Source organism: Amblyomma americanum, chromosome 1, assembly GCF_052857255.1.
Source record: "Amblyomma americanum isolate KBUSLIRL-KWMA chromosome 1, ASM5285725v1, whole genome shotgun sequence".
In the NCBI taxonomy this organism is placed as follows: Eukaryota; Metazoa; Arthropoda; class Arachnida; order Ixodida; family Ixodidae; genus Amblyomma; species Amblyomma americanum.
In genome coordinates, this window is record NC_135497.1 from 454,854,982 (window position 1) to 454,870,119 (window position 15,138).

The 15,138-nt window shown below is 47.1% G+C and overlaps 2 non-coding genes across 2 annotated transcripts; both read right to left on the minus strand.

Annotated features, from left to right (window-relative positions):
* Positions 1-4,559: 4,559 nt before the first annotated feature.
* Positions 4,560-4,633, minus strand: TRNAL-CAA (transfer RNA leucine (anticodon CAA)). The gene has a single exon. It is a non-coding gene; the product is annotated as a tRNA-Leu (tRNA).
* Positions 4,634-7,454: 2,821 nt separating this feature from the next.
* On the minus strand, positions 7,455-7,528 carry TRNAL-CAA (transfer RNA leucine (anticodon CAA)). The gene has a single exon. It is a non-coding gene; the product is annotated as a tRNA-Leu (tRNA).
* Between the last annotated feature and the right edge of the window lie 7,610 nt (positions 7,529-15,138).

Below are 15,138 nucleotides of genomic sequence, written 5' to 3' on the forward strand. Positions count from 1 at the left end.
TATGGCATCAAGACTGCCAGAACCGAGACCCCCGTTAAGCTATTAGCAGTCAAGGCAAATGAAGTGAGGGGCTCGTTTGACAAACGTATTAAGGAAGCCAAACGTCACCGAAACCAAGGAGCACAGGGGAATGTTTCTGTTTGTTTTTAATATCTAGTACCAATCAATTAGTTTTTCCTTTTTAAAGAAAATTACTTATAAAGCAGCGGAAAAAATAACCATGCCGCCGGTGGGACCCGAATCCACGACCTCCGAATATCGCGTCCGGTGCTCTTACCAACTGAGCTACGGCGACGGCTGTCCAATCTGCTGCTTTCGTGGGTATTTATGTTTTGCGTGTAAGCGAACCTTGAGAGTGTTCGCCAGCCCCACCCTCGTCCATAGCGGTGGACGTAGCACGTCCTGTAATACCGCAAGTGTGGCGTAGAACCTCATCTAACGGCGAAGGCGGAAACTGTGCGAGAGCCCTCTTACGCTACATATGGCATCAAGACTGCCAGAACCGAGACCCCCGTTAAGCTATTAGCAGACAAGGCAAATGAAGTGAGGGGCTTGTTTGACAAACGTGTATAGGAAGCCAACAGTCACCGAAACCAAGGTGCACAGGGGAATGTTTCTATTTTTTTTAAATCTAGTACCAATCAATTATTTTTTTTTCTTTTTAAAGAAAATACTTAGAAATCAGCAGAAAAAAACCATGCCGCCGCCGGGATCCGAACCCACGACCTCCGAATATCGCGTCCGGTGCTCTAACCAACTGAACTACGGCGACGGCTGTCCAATCTGCTGCTTTTGTGGGTATTTATGTTTTGCGTGTAAGCGAACCTTGAGAGTGTTCGCCAGCTCCACCCTCGTCTCTAGCGGTGGACGTAGCACGTCCTGTAATACCGCAAGTGTGGCGTAGAACCTCATCTAACGGCGAAGGCGGAAACTGTGCGAGAGCCCTCTTACGCTACATGCGGCATCAAGACTGCCAGAACCGAGACCCCCGTTAAGCTATTAGCAGACAAGGCAAATGAAGTGAGGGGCTCGTTTGACAAACGTATTAAGGAAGCCAACAGTCACCGAAACCAAGGTGCACAGGGGAATGTTTCTATTTTTTTTAAATATCTAGTACCAGTCATTTAGTTTTCTTTTTCCTTTTTAAAGAAAATTAGTTAGAAAGCAGCTGAAAAAACAACCATGCCGCCGCCGGGATCCGAACCCACGACCTCCGAATATTGAGTCCGGTGCTCTTACCAACAGAGCTACGGTGACGGCTGTGCAATCTGCTGCTTTCTTGGGCATTTGTGTTTTGCGTGTAAGCGAACCTTGAGAGTGTTCACCAGCGCCACTGTCGTACTTAGCGGTGGACGTAGCACGTCCTGTAATACCGCAAGTGTGACGTAGAACAGCATCTAACGGCGAGGGCGGAACTGTGCGAGAGCCCTCTTACGCTACCTATGACATCAAGACTGCCAGAACCGAGACCCCCGTTAAGCTATTAGCAGAAAAGGCAAATGAAGTGAGGGGCTCGTTTGACAAACTTATTAAGGAAGCCAACAGTCACCGAAACCAAGGTGCATAGGGGAATGTTTCTATTTTTTTTAAATATCTAGTACCAATCAATTAGTTTTTTCTTTCTTTTCAAAGAAAATTACTTATAAAGCAGTAGAAAAAACAACCATGCCACCGCTGGGATCCGAACCCACTACCTCCGAATATCGCGTCCGGTGATCTTACCAACTGAGCTACGGCGACTTCTGTCCAATCTGCGGCTTTCGTAGGTATTTATGTTTTGCGTGTAAACGAACCTTGAGAGTGTTCACCAGCACCACCCTCGTCCATAGCGGTGGACGTAGCACGTCCTGTAATGCCGCAAGTGTGACGTAGGACGTCATCTAACGGCGAGGGCGGAAACTGTGCGAGAGCCCTCTTACGCTACCTATGGCATCAAGACTGCCAGAACCGAGACCCCCGTTAAGCTATTAGCAGACAAGGCAAATGAAGTGAGGGGCTCGTTTGACAAACGTATTAAGGAAGCCAAGAGTCAGCGAAAACAAGGTGCACAGGGGAATGTTTCTATTTTTTTAAATATCTAGTACCAATCAATTAGTTTTTTCTTTCTTTTCAAAGAAAATTACTTATAAAGCAGTAGAAAAAACAACCATGCCACCGCTGGGATCCGAACCCACTACCTCCGAATATCGCGTCCGGTGATCTTACCAACTGAGCTACGGCGACTTCTGTCCAATCTGCGGCTTTCGTAGGTATTTATGTTTTGCGTGTAAACGAACCTTGAGAGTGTTCACCAGCACCACCCTCGTCCATAGCGGTGGACGTAGCACCTCCTGTAATGCCGCAAGTGTGACGTAGGACGTCATCTAACGGCGAGGGCGGAAACTGTGCGAGAGCCCTCTTACGCTACCTATGGCATCAAGACTGCCAGAACCGAGACCCCCGTTAAGCTATTAGCAGACAAGGCAAATGAAGTGAGGGGCTCGTTTGACTAACGTATTAAGGAAGCCAACAGTCACCGAAACCAAGGTGCACAGGGGAATGTTTCTATTTTTTTTAAATATCTAGTACCAATAAATTAGCATTTTTTATTTTTAAAGAAAATTACTTATAAAGCAGCAGAAAAAACAACCATGCCGCCAGTGGGATCCGAACCCACGACCTCCGAATATCGCGTCCGGTGCTCTTACCAACTGAGCTACGGCGACGGCTGTCCAATCTGCTGCTTTCGTGGGTATTTATGTTTTGCGTGTAAGCGAACCTAGAGAGTGTTCGCCAGCGCCACCCTCGTCCATAGCGGTGGAAGTAACACGTCCTGTAATACTGCAAGTGTGACGTAGAACGTCATCTAACGGCGAGGGCGGAAACTGTGCGAGAGCCCTCTTACGCTACCTATGGCATCAAGACTGCCAGAACCGAGACCCCCGTTAAACTATTAGCAGACAAGGCAAAGGAAGTGAGGGGCTCGTTTGACAAACGTATTAAGGAAGCCAACAGTCACCGAAACCAAGGTGCCCAGGGGAATGTTTCTATTTGTTTTTAAAAATCTAGTACCAATCAATTAGTTTTTTCCCTTTTTAAAGAAAAAACTTATAAAGCAGCAGAAAAAAAAAACCATGCCGCCGGTGGGATCCGAACCCACGACCTCCGAATATCGCGTCCGGTGCTCTTACCAACTGATCTACGGCGACGGCTGTCCAATCTGCTGCTTTCGTGGGTATTTATGTTTTGCGTGTAAGCGAGCCTTGGGAGTGTTCACCAGCGCCACCCTCGTCCATAGCGGTGGATGTAGCACCTCCTGTAATACCGCAAGTGTGACGTAGAACTTCATCTAACGGCGACGGCGGAAACTGTGCGAGAGCCCTCTTACGCTACCTATGGCATCAAGACTGCCAGAACCGGGACCCCCGTTAAGCTATTAGCAGGCAAGGCAAATGAAGTGAGGGGCTCGTTTGACAAACGTATTAAGGAAGCCAACAGTCACCGAAACCAAGGTGCACAGGGGAATGTTTCTAGTTTTTTTTTATTATCTTGTACCAATCAATTAGCTTTTTTTCTTTTTAAAGAAAATTACTTATAAACCAGCAGAAAAACAACCATGCCGCCAGTGAGATCCGAACCCACGACCTCCGAATATCGCGTCCGGTGCTCTTACAAACTGAGCTATGGCGACGGCTGACCAATCTGCTGCTTTCGTGGGTATTTATGTTTTGCGTGTAAGCGAACCTTGAGAGTGTTCACCAGCGCCACTGTCGTACTTAGCGGTGGACGTAGCACGTCCTGTAATACCGCAAGTGTGACGTAGAACGTCATCTAACGGCGAGGGGGGAAACTGTGCGAGAGCCCTCTTACGCTACCTATGGCATCAAGACTGCCAGAAACGAGACCCCGGTTAAGCTATTAGCAGACAAGGCAAATGAAGTGAGGGGCTCGTTTGACAAACTAATTAAGGAAGCCAACAGTCACCGAAACCAAGGTGCACAGGGGAATGTTTCTATTTTTTTTAAATATCTAGTACCAATCAATTAGTTTTTTTTCATTTTAAAGAAAATTACTTATAAAGCAGCAGAAAAAACAACCATGCCGCCGGTGGGGTCTGAACCCACGACCTCCGAATATCGCGTCCGGTGCTCTTACCAACTGAGCTACAGCGACGGCTGTCCAATCTGCTGCTTTCGTGGGTATTTATGTTTTGCGTGTAAGCGATCCTTGAGAGTGTTCACCAGCGCCACCCTCGTCCATAGCGGTGGACCTAGCACGTCCTGTAATACCGCAAGTGTGACGTAGAACAGCATCTAACGGCGAGGGCGGAAACTGTGCGAGAGCCCTCTTACGCTACCTATGACATCAAGACTGCCAGAACCGAGACCCCCGTTAAGCTATTAGCAGAAAAGGCAAATGAAGTGAGGGGCTCGTTTGACAAACTTATTAAGGAAGCCAACAGTCACCGAAACCAAGGTGCATAGGGGAATGTTTCTATTTCTTTTAAATATCTAGTACCAATCAATTAGTTTTTTCCTTTTTAAAGAAAATTACTTATAAAGCAGCTGAAGAAACAACCATGCCGCCGGTGGGATCCGAACCTACGACCTCCGAATATTGAGTCCGGTGCTCTTACCAACAGAGCTACGGCGACGGCTGTCCAATCTGCTCCTTTCGTGGGCATTTATGTTTTGCGTGTAAGCGAACCTTGAGAGTGTTCACCAGCGCCACCCTCGTCCATAGCGGTGGACGTAGCACGTCCTGTAATAACGCAAGTGTGACGTAGAACTTCATCTAACTGCGAGGGCGGAAACTGTGCGTGAGCCCTCTTACGCTACCTATGGCATCAAGACTGCCAGAACCGAGACCCCCGTTAAGCTGTTAGCAGACAAGGCAAATGAAGTGAGGGGCTCGTTTGACAAACGTATTAAGGAAGCCAAGAGTCACTGAAAACAAGGTGCACAGGGGAATGTTTCTACTTTTTTTAAATATCTAGTACCAATCAATTAGTTTTTTCTTTCTTTTCAAAGAAAATTACTTATAAAGCAGTAGAAAAAACAACCATGCCACCGCTGGGATCCGAACCCACTACTTCCGAATATCGCGTCCGGTGATCTTACCAACTGAGCTACGGCGACTTCTGTCCAATCTGCGGCTTTCGTAGGTATTTATGTTTTGCGTGTAAACGAACCTTGAGAGTGTTCACCAGCGCCACCCTCGTCCATAGCGGTGGACATAGCACCTCCTGTAATGCCGCAAGTGTGACGTAGGACGTCATCTAACGGCGAGGGCGGAAACTGTGCGAGAGCCCTCTTACGCTACCTATGGCATCAAGACTGCCAGAACCGAGACCCCCGTTAAGCTATTAGCAGACAAGGCAAATGAAGTGAGGGGCTCGTTTGACTAACGTATTAAGGAAGCCAACAGTCACCGAAACCAAGGTGCACAGGGGAATGTTTCTATTTTTTTTAAATATCTAGTACCAATAAATTAGCTTTTTTATTTTTAAAGAAAATTACTTATAAAGCAGCAGAAAAAACAACCATGCCGCCAGTGGGATCCGAACCCACGACCTCCGAATATCGCGTCCGGTGCTCTTACCAACTGAGCTACGGCGACGGCTGTCCAATCTGCTGCTTTTGTGGGTATTTATGTTTTGCGTGTAAGCGAAACTTGAGAGTGTTCGCCAGCTCCACCATCGTCCATAGCGGTGGACGTAGCACGTCCTGTAATACCGCAAGTGTGGCGTAGAACCTCATCTAACGGCGAAGGCGGAAACTGTGCGAGAGCCCTCTTACGCTACATACGGCATCAAGACTGGCAGAACCGAGACCCCCGTTAAGCTATTAGCAGACAAGGCAAATGAAGTGAGTGGCTCGTTTGACAAACGTGTTAAGGAAGCCAACAATCACCGAAACCAAGGTGCAAAGGGGAATGTTTCTATTTTTTTTAAATATCTAGTACCAATCAATTAGTTTTTTCTTTCTTTTCAAAGAAAATTACTTATAAAGCAGTAGAAAAAACAACCATGCCACCGCTGGGATCCGAACCCACTACCTCCGAATATCGCGTCCGGTGCTCTTACCAACTGAGCTACAGCGACGGCTGTCCAATCTGCTGCTTTCGTGGGTATTTATGTTTTGCGTGTAAGCGAACCTAGAGAGTGTTCACCAGCGCCACCCTCGTCCATAGCGGTGGACGTAACACGTCCTGTAATACTGCAAGTGTGACGTAGAACGTCATCTAACGGCGAGGGCGGAAACTGTGCGAGAGCCCTCTTACGCTACCTATGGCATCAAGACTGCCAGAACCGAGACCCCCGTTAAGCTCTTAGCAGACAAGGCAAAGGAAGTGAGGGGCTCGTTTGACAAACGTATTAAGGAAGCCAACAGTCACCGAAACCAAGGTGCACAGGGGAATGTTTCTATTTTTTTTTAATATCTTCTACCAATCAATTAGCTTTTTTTCTTTTTTAAGAAAATTACTTATAAAGCAGCAGAAAAAACAACCATGCCGCCAGTGGGATCCGAACCCACGACCTCCGAATATCGCGTAAGGTGCTCTTACCAACTGAGCTACGGCGACGGCTGTCCAATCTGCTGCTTTCGTGGGTATTTATGTTTTGCGTGTAAGCGAGCCTCGAGAGTGTTCATCAGCGCCACCCTCGTCCATAGCGGTGGATGTAGCACCTCCTGTAAACCGCAAGTGTGAGGTAGAACGTCATCTAACGACGAGGGCGAAAACTGTGCGATGGCTTTCTTACGCTACCTATGGCATCAAGACTGCCAGAACCGAGACCCCAGTTAAGCTATTAGCAGACAAGGCAAATGAAGTGAGGGGCTCGTTTGACAAACGTATTAAGGAAGCCAACAGTCACCGAAACCAAGGTGCACAGGGGAATGTTTATATTTGTTTTTAATATCTATTACCAATCAATTAGTTTTTTTTCTTTTTAAAGAAAATTACTTTTAAAGCAGCAGAAAAAACAACCATGCCGCCGGTGGGATCCGAACCCACGAAATCCGAATATTGAGTCCGGTGCTCTTACCAACAGAGCTACGGTGACGGCTGTGCAATCTGCTGCTTTCTTGGGCATTTGTGTTTTGCGTGTAAGCGAACCTTGAGAGTGTTCACCAGCGCCACTGTCGTACTTAGCGGTGGACGTAGCACGTCCTGTAATATCGCAAGTGTGACGTAGAACAGCATCTAACGGCGAGGGCGGAACTGTGCGAGAGCCCTCTTACGCTACCTATGACATCAAGACTGCCAGAACCGAGACCCCCGTTAAGCTATTAGCAGAAAAGGCAAATGAAGTGAGGGGCTCGTTTGACAAACTTATTAAGGAAGCCAACAGTCACCGAAACCAAGGTGCATAGGGGAATGTTTCTATTTTTTTAAATATCTAGTACCAGTCATTTAGTTTTCTTTTTCCTTTTTAAAGAAAATTAGTTAGAAAGCAGCTGAAAAAACAACCATGCCGCCGGTGGGATCCGAACCTACGACCTCCGAATATTGAGTCCGGTGCTCTTACCAACAGAGCTACGGCGACGGCTGTCCAATCTGCTCCTTTCTTGGGCATTTATGTTTTGCGTGTAAGCGAACCTTGAGAGTGTTCACCAGCGCCACCCTCGTCCATAGCGGTGGACGTAGCACGTCCTGTAATAACGCAAGTGTGACGTAGAACTTCATCTAACTGCGAGGGCGGAAACTGTGCGTGAGCCCTCTTACGCTACCTATGGCATCAAGACTGCCAGAACCGAGACCCCCGTTAAGCTGTTAGCAGACAAGGCAAATGAAGTGAGGGGCTCGTTTGACAAACGTATTAAGGAAGCCAAGAGTCAGCGAAAACAAGGTGCACAGGGGAATGTTTCTATTTTTTTAAATATCTAGTACCAATCAATTAGTTTTTTCTTTCTTTTCAAAGAAAATTACTTATAAAGCAGTAGAAAAAACAACCATGCCACCGCTGGGATCCGAACCCACTACCTCCGAATATCGCGTCCGGTGATCTTACCAACTGAGCTACGGCGACTTCTGTCCAATCTGCGGCTTTCGTAGGTATTTATGTTTTGCGTGTAAACGAACCTTGAGAGTGTTCACCAGCACCACCCTCGTCCATAGCGGTGGACGTAGCACCTCCTGTAATGCCGCAAGTGTGACGTAGGACGTCATCTAACGGCGAGGGCGGAAACTGTGCGAGAGCCCTCTTACGCTACCTATGGCATCAAGACTGCCAGAACCGAGACCCCCGTTAAGCTATTAGCAGACAAGGCAAATGAAGTGAGGGGCTCGTTTGACAAACGTATTAAGGAAGCCAAGAGTCAGCGAAAACAAGGTGCACAGGGGAATGTTTCTATTTTTTTAAATATCTAGTACCAATCAATTAGTTTTTTCTTTCTTTTCAAAGAAAATTACTTATAAAGCAGTAGAAAAAACAACCATGCCACCACTGGGATCCGAACCCACTACCTCCGAATATCGCGTCCGGTGATCTTACCAACTGAGCTACGGCGAGTTCTGTCCAATCTGCGGCTTTCGTAGGTATTTATGTTTTGCGTGTAAACGAACCTTGAGAGTGTTCACCAGCACCACCCTCGTCCATAGCGGTGGACGTAGCACGTCCTGTAATGCCGCAAGTGTGACGTAGGACGTCATCTAACGGCGAGGGCGGAAACTGTGCGAGAGCCCTCTTACGCTACCTATGGCATCAAGACTGCCAGAACCGAGACCCCCGTTAAGCTATTAGCAGACAAGGCAAATGAAGTGAGGGGCTCGTTTGACAAACGTATTAAGGAAGCCAAGAGTCAGCGAAAACAAGGTGCACAGGGGAATGTTTCTATTTTTTTAAATATCTAGTACCAATCAATTAGTTTTTTCTTTCTTTTCAAAGAAAATTACTTATAAAGCAGTAGAAAAAACAACCATGCCACCGCTGGGATCCGAACCCACTACCTCCGAATATCGCGTCCGGTGATCTTACCAACTGAGCTACGGCGACTTCAGTCCAATCTGCGGCTTTCGTAGGTATTTATGTTTTGCGTGTAAACGAACCTTGAGAGTGTTCACCAGCACCACCCTCGTCCATAGCGGTGGACGTAGCACCTCCTGTAATGCCGCAAGTGTGACGTAGGACGTCATCTAACGGCGAGGGCGGAAACTGTGCGAGAGCCCTCTTACGCTACCTATGGCATCAAGACTGCCAGAACCGAGACCCCCGTTAAGCTATTAGCAGACAAGGCAAATGAAGTGAGGGGCTCGTTTGACTAACGTATTAAGGAAGCCAACAGTCACCGAAACCAAGGTGCACAGGGGAATGTTTCTATTTTTTTTAAATATCTAGTACCAATAAATTAGCATTTTTTATTTTTAAAGAAAATTACTTATAAAGCAGCAGAAAAAACAACCATGCCGCCAGTGGGATCCGAACCCACGACCTCCGAATATCGCGTCCGGTGCTCTTACCAACTGAGCTACGGCGACGGCTGTCCAATCTGCTGCTTTTGTGGGTATTTATGTTTTGCGTGTAAGCGAAACTTGAGAGTGTTCGCCAGCTCCACCCTCGTCCATAGCGGTGGACGTAGCACGTCCTGTAATACCGCAAGTGTGGCGTAGAACCTCATCTAACGACGAAGGCGGAAACTGTGCGAGAGCCCTCTTACGCTACATACGGCATCAAGACTGGCAGAACCGAGACCCCCGTTAAGCTATTAGCAGACAAGGCAAATGAAGTTTGACAAACGTGTTAAGGAAGCCAACAATCACCGAAACCAAGGTGCAAAGGGGAATGTTTCTATTTTTTTTAAATATCTAGTACCAATCAATTTGTTTCTTTAAAAGAAAATTACTTATAAAGCAGCAGAAAACACAACCATGCCGCCTGTGGATCCGAACCAACGACCTCCGAATATCGCGTCCGGTGCTCTTACCAACTGAGCTACAGCGACGGCTGTCCAATCTGCTGCTTTCGTGGGTATTTATGTTTTGCGTGTAAGCGAACCTAGAGAGTGTTCACCAGCGCCACCCTCGTCCATAGCGGTGGACGTAACACGTCCTGTAATACTGCAAGTGTGACGTAGAACGTCATCTAACGGCGAGGGCGGAAACTGTGCGAGAGCCCTCTTACGCTACCTATGGCATCAAGACTGCCAGAACCGAGACCCCCGTTAAACTATTAGCAGACAAGGCAAAGGAAGTGAGGGGCTCGTTTGACAAACGTATTAAGGAAGCCAACAGTCACCGAAACCAAGGTGCCCAGGGGAATGTTTCTATTTGTTTTTAAAAATCTAGTACCAATCAATTAGTTTTTTCCTTTTTAAAGAAAAAACTTATAAAGCAGCAGAAAAAAAAACCATGCCGCCGGTGGGATCCGAACCCACGACCTCCGAATATCGCGTCCGGTGCTCTTACCAACTGATCTACGGCGACGGCTGTCCAATCTGCTGCTTTCGTGGGTATTTATGTTTTGCGTGTAAGCGAGCCTTGGGAGTGTTCACCAGCGCCACCCTCGTCCATAGCGGTGGATGTAGCACCTCCTGTAATACCGCAAGTGTGACGTAGAACTTCATCTAACGGCGACGGCGGAAACTGTGCGAGAGCCCTCATACGCTACCTATGGCATCAAGACTGCCAGAACCGGGACCCCCGTTAAGCTATTAGCAGGCAAGGCAAATGAAGTGAGGGGCTCGTTTGACAAACGTATTAAGGAAGCCAACAGTCACCGAAACCAAGGTGCACAGGGGAATGTTTCTAGTTTTTTTTTATTATCTTGTACCAATCAATTAGCTTTTTTTCTTTTTAAAGAAAATTACTTATAAACCAGCAGAAAAAACAACCATGCCGCCAGTGGGATCCGAACCCACGACCTCCGAATATCGCGTCCGGTGCTCTTACAAACTGAGCTATGGCGACGGCTGACCAATCTGCTGCTTTCGTGGGTATTTATGTTTTGCGTGTAAGCGAACCTTGAGAGTGTTCACCAGCGCCACTGTCGTACTTAGCGGTGGACGTAGCACGTCCTGTAATACCGCAAGTGTGACGTAGAACGTCATCTAACGGCGAGGGGGGAAACTGTGCGAGAGCCCTCTTACGCTACCTATGGCATCAAGACTGCCAGAAACGAGACCCCGGTTAAGCTATTAGCAGACAAGGCAAATGAAGTGAGGGGCTCGTTTGACAAACTAATTAAGGAAGCCAACAGTCACCGAAACCAAGGTGCACAGGGGAATGTTTCTATTTTTTTTAAATATCTAGTACCAATCAATTAGTTTTTTTTCTTTTTAAAGAAAATTACTTATAAAGCAGCAGAAAAAACAACCATGCCGCCGGTGGGGTCTGAACCCACGACCTCCGAATATCGCGTCCGGTGCTCTTACCAACTGAGCAACAGCGACGGCTGTCCAATCTGCTGCTTTCGTGGGTATTTATGTTTTGCGTGTAAGCGAACCTTGAGAGTGTTCACCAGCGCCACCCTCGTCCATAGCGGTGGACCTAGCACGTCCTGTAATACCGCAAGTGTGACGTAGAACAGCATCTAACGGCGAGGGCGGAAACTGTGCGAGAGCCCTCTTACGCTACCTATGACATCAAGACTGCCAGAACCGAGACCCCCGTTAAGCTATTAGCAGAAAAGGCAAATGAAGTGAGGGGCTCGTTTGACAAACTTATTAAGGAAGCCAACAGTCACCGAAACCAAGGTGCATAGGGGAATGTTTCTATTTCTTTTAAATATCTAGTACCAGTCGTTTAGTTTTCTTTTTCCTTTTTAAAGAAAATTAGTTAGAAAGCAGCAGAAAAAACAACCATGCCACCGCTGGGATCCGAACCCACTACTTCCGAATATCGCGTCCGGTGATCTTACCAACTGAGCTACGGCGACTTCTGTCCAATCTGCGGCTTTCGTAGGTATTTATGTTTTGCGTGTAAACGAACCTTGAGAGTGTTCACCAGCGCCACCTTCGTCCATAGCGGTGGACATAGCACCTCCTGTAATGCCGCAAGTGTGACGTAGGACGTCATCTAACGGCGAGGGCGGAAACTGTGCGAGAGCCCTCTTACGCTACCTATGGCATCAAGACTGCCAGAACCGAGACCCCCGTTAAGCTATTAGCAGACAAGGCAAATGAAGTGAGGGGCTCGTTTGACTAACGTATTAAGGAAGCCAACAGTCACCGAAACCAAGGTGCACAGGGGAATGTTTCTATTTTTTTTAAATATCTAGTACCAATAAATTAGCTTTTTTTATTTTTAAAGAAAATTACTTATAAAGCAGCAGAAAAAACAACCATGCCGCCAGTGGGATCCGAACCCACGACCTCCGAATATCGCGTCCGGTGCTCTTACCAACTGAGCTACGGCGACGGCTGTCCAATCTGCTGCTTTTGTGGGTATTTATGTTTTGCGTGTAAGCGAAACTTGAGAGTGTTCGCCAGCTCCACCATCGTCCATAGCGGTGGACGTAGCACGTCCTGTAATACCGCAAGTGTGGCGTAGAACCTCATCTAACGGCGAAGGCGGAAACTGTGCGAGAGCCCTCTTACGCTACATACGGCATCAAGACTGGCAGAACCGAGACCCCCGTTAAGCTATTAGCAGACAAGGCAAATGAAGTGAGTGGCTCGTTTGACAAACGTGTTAAGGAAGCCAACAATCACCGAAACCAAGGTGCAAAGGGGAATGTTTCTATTTTTTTTAAATATCTAGTACCAATCAATTAGTTTTTTCTTTCTTTTCAAAGAAAATTACTTATAAAGCAGTAGAAAAAACAACCATGCCACCGCTGGGATCCGAACCCACTACCTCCGAATATCGCGTCCGGTGCTCTTACCAACTGAGCTACAGCGACGGCTGTCCAATCTGCTGCTTTCGTGGGTATTTATGTTTTGCGTGTAAGCGAACCTAGAGAGTGTTCACCAGCGCCACCCTCGTCCATAGCGGTGGACGTAACACGTCCTGTAATACTGCAAGTGTGACGTAGAACGTCATCTAACGGCGAGGGCGGAAACTGTGCGAGAGCCCTCTTACGCTACCTATGGCATCAAGACTGCCTGAACCGAGACCCCCGTTAAGCTATTAGCAGACAAGGCAAAGGAAGTGAGGGGCTCGTTTGACAAACGTATTAAGGAAGCCAACAGTCACCGAAACCAAGGTGCACAGGGGAATGTTTCTATTTTTTTTTAATATCTTATACCAATCAATTAGCTTTTTTTCTTTTTTAAGAAAATTACTTATAAAGCAGCAGAAAAAACAACCATGCCGCCAGTGGGATCCGAACCCACGACCTCCGAATATCGCGTAAGGTGCTCTTACCAACTGAGCTACGGCGACGGCTGTCCAATCTGCTGCTTTCGTGGGTATTTATGTTTTGCGTGTAAGCGAGCCTCGAGAGTGTTCATCAGCGCCACCCTCGTCCATAGCGGTGGATGTAGCACCTCCTGTAAACCGCAAGTGTGAGGTAGAACGTCATCTAACGACGAGGGCGGAAACTGTGCGATGGCTTTCTTACGCTACCTATGGCATCAAGACTGCCAGAACCGAGACCCCAGTTAAGCTATTAGCAGACAAGGCAAATGAAGTGAGGGGCTCGTTTGACAAACGTATTAAGGAAGCCAACAGTCACCGAAACCAAGGAGCACAGGGGAATGTTTCTATTTGTTTTTAATATCTAGTACCAATCAATTAGTTCTTTCCTTTTTTAAAGAAAATTACTCATAAAGCAGCAGAAAAAACAACCATGCCGCCGGTGGGATCCGAACCCACGACCTCCGAATATAGCAACCGGTGCTCTTACCAACTAGAGCTACAGCGACGGCTGTAAAATCTGCTGCTTTCGTGGGTATTTATGTTTTGCGTGTAAGCGAACCTTGAGAGTGTTCACCAGCGCCCACCTCGTCCATAGCGGTGGACGTAGCACGTCCTTTCATACCGCAAGTGTGACGTAGAACGTCATCTAACGGCGAGGGCGAAAACTGTACGAGAGCCCTCTTACGCTACCAATGGCATCAAGACTGCCGGAACCGAGATCCCCGTTAAGCTATTAGCAGACAAGGCAAATGAAGTGAGGGGCTCGTTTGACAAACGTATTAAGGAAGCCAACAGTCTCCGAAACCAAGGTGCACAGGGGAATGTTTCTATTTTCTTTTAAATATCTAGTACCAATAAATTAGCTTTTTTCTTTTTAAAGAAAATTACTTATAAAGCAGCAGAAAAAACAACCATGCCGCCAGTGGGATCCGAACCCACGTCCTCCGAATATCGCGTCCGGTGCTCTTACCAACTGAGCTACGGCGACGGCTGACCATTCTGCAGCTTTCGTGGGTATTTATGTTTTGCGTGTAAGCGAACCTTGAGAGTGTTCACCAGCGCCACTGTCGTACTTAGCGGTGGACGTAGCACGTCCTGTAATACCGCAAGTGTGACGTAGAACCTCATCTAACGGCGAGGGGGGAAACTGTGCGAGGGCCCTCTTACGCTACCTATGACATCAAGACTGCCAGAACCGAGACCCCCGTTAAGCTATTAGCAGAAAAGGCAAATGAAGTGAGGGGCTCGTTTGACAAACTTATTAAGGAAGCCAACAGTCACCGAAACCAAGGTGCACAGGGGAATGTTTCTATTTTTTTTAAATATCTAGTACCAGTCATTTAGTTTTCTTTTTCCTTTTTAAAGAAAATTAGTTAGAAAGCAGCTGAAAAAACAACCATGCCGCCGGTGGGATCCGAACCTACGACCTCCGAATATTGAGTCCGGTGCTCTTACCAACAGAGCTACAGTGACGGCTGTCCAATCTGCTGCTTTCTTGGGCATTTATGTTTTGCGTGTAAGCGAACCTTGAGAGTGTTCACCAGCGCCACCCTCGTCAATAGCGGTGGACGTAGCACGTCCTGTAATAACGCAAGTGTGACGTAGAACGTCATATAACGGCGTGGGCGGAAACTGTACGAGAGCCCTCTTACGCTACCTATGGCATCAAGACTGCCAGAACCGAGACCCCCGTTAAGCTGTTAGCAGACAAGGCAAATGAAGTGAGGGGCTCGTTTGACAAACGTATTAAGGAAGCCAAGAGTCAACGAAACCAAGGTGCACAGGGGAATGTTTCTATTTTTTTAAATATCTAGTACCAATAAATTAGTTTTTTTTCTTTTTAAAGAAATTTACTTATAA